Consider the following 7,458-nt stretch of genomic DNA (forward strand, 5'->3'; position numbering starts at 1 on the left):
CGAACTGCTTATCCTGCTCTCAGGGATGCTGGAGCCTATCCCAGAAGTCATTGGGAGGCAGGCGGGGATACACCCTGGACAGGCCGCCAGGCCATCACACAGGGCAGACACACACACACACACACACACACACACACACACACACACACACACACACACATTCACACCTAGGGACAATTTAGTACGGCCAATTCACCTGACCTACATGTCTTTGGACTGTGGGAATAAACCAGAGCACCAGGGGGAAACCCATGTAGACACGGGGAGAACATGCAAATTCCACACAGAGGACGATCCGGGATGACCCCCAAGGTTGGACTACCCTGGGGCTTGAACCCAGGACCTTCTTGCTGTGAGGCAACCGTGCTAACCACTGCGCCACCATGCCACCAATTGGCTAGACACCAAAATGTCTATTTCTGTGTACCACCATGAATTAACTTATTCAAATGTACTTAACACACGTTACTGCTCATCTTTTTTTAGTGTGCATGAGCCCTCCTTGTTTGTTACTGACAATAAGGCAAGACCAGACTATGTTGACAATCAGAGAGGCTGCAAGAAGGCTGGCCACACCTGACCACTTGAGGCCATGGTAGTAAAACTATGTGGTGTGTTGTGTCCCCAGTAGGTGTAATTCATTCTGTGTAGACTCATGTATTAACTCAAGATAATACGCTGTGGTAGACAAAAAGATGTTTCAGCGTAAAGTCTTTTTAACTGTGTGCCACTGCACAAGTACTACTTGCAGCCAGCAGGTGCTGCCACTGTGCCAGATTTGCATAGAGTAGCTTGAATTTGTATTACTTTTTGGAATTACTGAAAATCAAACCCTTTTTTTTTACTGTCAGGTTTTATCCACCTGAAATTGTACTACTGTCAGAGCAACTGCCATCATTCACCACATTTGATGTTTTACGCAAACCTCCTCAGGCTTCGACGTGTGTGTGTGTATGTATGTGTGTGTGTGTGTATGTATGTGTGTGTGTGTGTGTGTGTGTATATATGTATATATATATAGGAAAAAAACATTTAATACATAGCAGTACAAGCTTGTTTCGTGCGTTGCGTACTCATCAGCTGCTAATGTGATTCAACAAAGAAAACACACAGTCTTATATATATACATTATTGTGGCAAATTCTACTGGAGTGTTCCTGCTCGAAGTCAGGGGGTTCATTTGCATATTATCCACGATGCAACTGAAGTGTTAATGTTTTGGTTATGTTGCGGGATATTGAACATCTTAAGAACGGGCATATCTGTTACAGATAGCGGGGATGTGGTGGAAGGTAATGGGGGCGTTATGGGAGAAGTTGTATTAGACAGCATGCTATTTCCCACCATGAGCGTGAAGAGTAGGCAAATAGGTTAAGGTCGGTTCTGTGGCCAAGAAAAGAAAAGAAGAGGAGACCAATACTAACTTGTGTCTGTTATGACTGGCTTGGCTTACGGTCATTAAAAGCTTGCTGGTTAACTCTGAAAGGTTGGCTGAGAAGTCCATTATTTGTCCACGTCACAATATGTATGTGTGCCTGTGACGGACTACTCAGGTACAGCTGCTGGTCTCTGAAGGCAGAGGCAAAGCTTAATGCCCACTATGCACATGCAGTCACAGATATCATGATTGTACAGTAAGTGCGTCAGAAATCACATACTAGCACACTATTTAGCACTCCAAAATAGTGAGAATACATGAGTGTTTTTAGTATGTCCAAAACCATACTGTGCAACGCATAATGTGTGAAAAATACCGGGATGTCATACAACATGCAGAGACATTTCGGAGTAGGCATGCAAACACTGGACAGTACGTTGGCATGAATATCACACAGTGCATTGCGATACTTCATGACAAAGACCAACGGCGACAGTTTAAATTTGAGTATCATTTTTCACCATGCTAAGCAGAAAGTGGTGAAAACCTTTTTTTTATTTCAAAGCACCAGTAGACAACTTTTCACCCCCCCCTTAGTGTTTCCACAACCAGCCCCCCCCTTAGCGTTTCCAAGGGTTTCTATTTGCACCGCTGTCGCAAAGACAACCGGATCGCTTTCCGTTCATTAGCAGCCTGCTTGCCGTCCAAAGCAAGAAACAACCATAAGAATTCCAATTTAGGCTAGAAGCCCTGATCTCAGCGCTCTGATAAAGGCAGAGTAAAACATCGGCTAGTGTTAATAAGTAGGCAGGATGTGTTACTTACCGATCCAGTAGAACAGTGTTTCTCAACCGGGGGGCCGCGGACCCCTAGTGGTCCATGGTGTAATTGCAAGGGGTCCGTGAAAATAAAATATCTTTAAAAAAAAGATCCTATGACATTTATAGAAATAGGATTATTTTACTCAAATGTGACTGAGACCTTTATCTACCTAAAATATAAAGGGTAACAGGACTTTTTTCTCTAATTACATCTGTTTCACAAGTGTAATTTATTGTATTTTAATAAGAGATCTCGCTCCCGTTTGCATTGTTAAAAGTAACTGCATAAAAATTCTGTTCTTACATATATCTGAAAGTTACTGAATACATATTCTGTTTTGTTACATATATCTGAAAGTTACTGCATACATATTCTGTTTTGTTACATATATCTGAAAGTTACTGAATACATATTCTGTTTTGTTACATATATCTGAAAGTTACTGCATAAGAATTCTGTTTTGTTAACTATATCTAAGTTACAACTGAAAGCTCTTATTTTTGCCCCAAAGAGTGAATAAATGCTATAATGCAACTTAAAATGCAGTTTCTACTGTTTCTATCAAATTGCAACCCCCCTCCCCCAAGATCAGGTGGAGGGGTCCTCAGGGTAGATCAAAAATACGCAGGGGGTCCAGGACCCCAAAAAGGTTGAGAACCACTGCAGTAGAAAGGAGGCCAGCTGAATGTCGGTTCGGAGCCCTCTAACGTCCCGGGTGTTGTATCGAAGAGTACCTCTGTCGCCATCTTCCCATGCTGTGACCGCAAACGTCCCCAAATCCTCTGCGAACAGAACACATGGCCATTGAAACTCTAGTTAATGGCCACACCATATCTGCATATGAAACAGGTCGTTATGCATGTGTGTTGTTTAGAAGGGCGGGATACCTGCAGTCAGTTTAGACTGAAGGGGTCGCTAATGCCCCTTCCCCACTACCGGCTCCACTCGACTCGCTTCTGTGTGGTTTTCCATGACCGTAACGGTCCCCCCTCAGCGTAGCTGGTCGTCATAGCGACGCCTGGTTTTCAATTTCACAATGTACTTTTAAGATAAAAAACATAAAACATGCCCGGTGAGATCCCATGCGCGCATTGATGACGCAGTGACGCGTTTCTGACCAACCAGAGGTCTGCATTGATTTTGGTACCCGCTCGTTTTTGTTTTTTGGGAACCTCGAAAACGTGGTAACAATTACCAAAATGCCGGTACTTTCCAGTGGTGGAAAACGAAAAAAGGGCGAGAGGAGTCGAACCGGTACCATGTAGTGGGAAAGGGGCATTAGATGAGTGATGAAAATTATCTGTCAATAAACGTATCGACATGAACTGATCAACCGTCTTTGAGTATCGATCTGTTTCCCGTCGACATCTGTTTCCCCCTAGCCAAAGTCCGAACACTGGCATGCTCGGTTAACCTTAACCTGACCTTAACCTAACCTTAACCTGGCCGTAACCTTAACCTAACCTTAACCTGGCCGTAACCTTAACCTAACCTTAACCTGACCGTAACCTTAACCTAACCGTAACCTTAACCTGGCCGTAACCTTAACCTGGCCGTAACCTTAACCTAACCTTAACGTGGCCTTAACCTAACCTTAACCTGACCGTAACCTAACCGTAACCTTAACCTGACCGTAACCTAATCTTAACCTTAACCTAACCGTAACCTTAACCTGGCCGTAACCTTAACCTGGCCGTAACCTTAACCTAACCTTAACGTGGCCTTAACCTAACCTTAACCTGACCGTAACCTAACCGTAACCTTAACCTGACCGTAACCTAATCTTAACCTTAACCTGACCGTAACCGGTAGCTAACCTGTTTCCGTGCGAACGCTCTCGTCTGGGTAGGGGGAAACAGATCTCGACGGGGAAACAGAGTTCGGTACCACACCATATCTCGCTCCATCGAGTCCTGTCCTGTCCGAGGTTGACTCTTGTTTTACCTGTTTCTATCACTCTCCCTCGTCAGTCACCTTCTTTGCCTCCTCCGTCAACGGGGTTCTAGTTCTCCACTGTCCCTTCGGTCGTTCTACAGTCCGCCATTTCCGCTACCGATGGTAGCGCACCACCCTCTTCCTGTTTCGGTTGCGTGACGGCTGACGCACTTCCTTTGTGCCGTAAATCGAACGTCCGTTTCCTCGCGAGATCGAGCCGGTGGAAGTAACGCTTATAGGGAACCGCTGTAAAAATCGATGGCGTCATTGTTCCGTTAGCATTACACTGCGCTATCAACGTTTACGTCATTACGATAAGTTAAAGCGGAAATGTTGTCTACTGCAGCTTTAACATTAAAAACAAAAACAAACAAAGCTGTGGGGCGCCGCGTCCGGGTAACCTAGCGGTCTCTTCCGTTGCCTACCAACACAGGGATCGTCGGATAGAATCCCTGCGTTACCTCCGGCTTGGTCGAGGCTAGTTCCCATCGATGCAGAGAACGGTCAACTGAGCATGCGCAAGTACTCGTTACCCCCGTTGTTTGGGTAGGGTAAGGTTAGGGTTAGGGCGGGGTTAGGGTTAAAGTTAGCTAATGAGAGCAGGGTAGAGGCGGGGCTTCCTAGAATCCTTGCGCCTGGATGCTACGCGGGGCGTGTGGAGGCGTGGTGGGGGCATTTCGCGCATGCTCAGTTGACCGTTCTCTACTCCATTTCCGTCTTCTGCATCGATGGGAGCTAGCCTCTACCCTTGGTCGAGCGTCTCTACAGTCACAATCGGCCGTGCCTGCGGGTGGGAAGCCGGATGTGGGGGGGGGGGGTCCTGGTCGCTGCACTAGCGCCACCTCTGGTCGGTCGGGGCTCTTGTTCGTGTGTTCGGGGCGGGGCGGGGAATAGCGTGATCCTCCCACGCGCTACGTCCCCCTGGCGAAACTCCGCACTGCCAGGTGAAAAGAAGCGGCTGGTGACTCCACATGTATCGGAGCAGGCAAATGGTAATAATAATAATAATGATAATAATAATAATAATGATAATAATAATAATGATAATAATAATAATGATAATGATAATAATAATGATAATAATAATAATAATAATGATAATAATAATAATGATAATAATAATAATGATGATAATAATAATAATGATAATAATAATAATAATAATGATAATAATAATGATAATAATAATAATAATAATAATAATGATAATATGATAATGATAATAATAATAATAATAGATTTTATTTGTGGGTGCCTTTAAGAGCACTCCAGGACACCTTACAGAAGACAGTAACAAACCAGCAGCACTGTGTCAGACAGCATCAGACCAAAACAAAGCAGGTAGACAATAAAAAGTTAACACAACAGAAAAGTATACAATCACCATCTGCACACAACTCAGTGCAGCGTGGATCAGACTGAATACGCCAGTTTGAAAAGGTGCGTTTTGAGATGTGGAGGGTGAAAGAGAGTCAGTGTTGTGAAAGTGTTGTGGGGGAGAGTTCCATAGGCGGGGGGCAGAACGACTGAAGGCTCTAGAGTCTAGACCCCATGGTAGTCAAGCTCTAGTCCTCATGGTAGTCAAGCTCTAGACCCCATGGTAGTGGAAGGAGTTCGGAGAGATATGAAGGAGCTGGGTTATTAAGGGCCTTAAAGGTGAAGAGCAGGATCTTGAAGTCAACACGGTATTTAACAGGGAGCCAATGGAGTTGCTGAAGAGCAGGAGTAGTCTGCAGCCCTCCCCGGATCGGCAAGGGGGGTGGGGGGGTAATTGGCCAAGTACAATTGGTGAGAAAAGGGGGGGGGCTGTGGGTCACCACACCAGTAGAAGTTTGTTCACAGCACGTCATGATTAACCTGCAACGAGCTGAAAGGAGGGTGGCCTGGCTCTGTGATGAAGTAGTATGTCCGAACAGCCATCATACTTCTTACTCACAAACTGATAGTATGCTGGAGGATAGTACACATAGTATGTAGTATATGGTAAGGAATATGTGATTTCGAACACAACCAATGACACAACTCTGTGAAACACACCTACAAGGCTAACACCCCAATGTAACCCAGACAGCATCCGGATGTGGGCCACTTCAGGCAGTGATGCGGCACTGGTGGTCTTCTTCTGGCCCTGACAAAATGGATGTGAGCCTGAAGTGGCCCACATGTATAATAGCAAATATGGCCCAAATATCAAAAAAACAAATATGGGCCACCTTTGGCAAATATGTGGCACATGCGGCTTGGTTCTGGCCCAGGTCTGGCAAACAGGAGCGGACTGCCCAAGTGGCATCGTTCCACGCGGTATGTGGGCCGGATGAAAGAAAGATGGAAGTCGGGTGTGGGACGGGTCCGGGCCACAGAAATTTTACTATCCGGGCACTATCTGGGAAGCAATTAAGAGAATAAAGAAACATGAAAAACGCATTAAAAACACAAGTAATCTTATTAAAAGGTCCCAAGGTAGTAAAAAGCCTAATTTAACGTTAAATCAATTTTGAAAATCCATAATAAATGAATTTAAAAAAAACATTAAAATGCTGGAGAAACATGTTTTCTTCAGACCAAATCCATAAATCCCCTTTAACTTTGCAATTTTCCGCAGGTCTGGGTCACAAATATGTTTGACATGACCTCAAAAAAATGCTGGCTTTTAACTTTGCTAAACTGAGTCAGGGTTCTTTTTGGCGGGTGCAGACTTCCAAATAACCACGTATGATATTTAAAAAAAAAAAAGGGGGGGTCCTACAGTTCCTTTTCTAATTATCTGATGTGGGTAAAAGCACCACTGAATTAAAGGTGACAGCCCGTATGTTAAATTCATGATCATTCTGTCATTTCCTTCCCAGGGTAATAAGGGTTTGGAGCCGTGAGTGGAGCCGCCTTCAGATAGGCCTAAACGAGTACACTTGAGGGCACTCCTGGCACCGTCATCAGTCCTGAGGCTCAAGGGCAGCAGATGTGACTGAATCAAAGACGGGCATAAAGACACAGGAATAAATCCATCAACCCATCAGGAGGAGAAAATTGCTTTTGTACCTCTCAGCAGCACTAAGGTTGATGTTTAGACCTCCCCCAGACTCCAATTTACCAAAAACATATTGCATTTTCAAATGTGTATTTTGCAAAATGTATACCCAGGCAAGCGCAAAGGCAATAAGCTGAATTTGAATGAAACGATAAAGGGTATGAGAGGGTCATTTCAAATACGCAGCCAAATAATATTCTTTACCTTTGAAATTAACAAACACAACACCTCGCACGGTATACTTTTCACAAATAGAAGGCTAGCGCTGAAAGTAAAGCACGCTATTCCCATGAATGAT

Source organism: Lampris incognitus, chromosome 8, assembly GCF_029633865.1.
Source record: "Lampris incognitus isolate fLamInc1 chromosome 8, fLamInc1.hap2, whole genome shotgun sequence".
Lineage (NCBI taxonomy): Eukaryota > Metazoa > Chordata > Actinopteri > Lampriformes > Lampridae > Lampris > Lampris incognitus.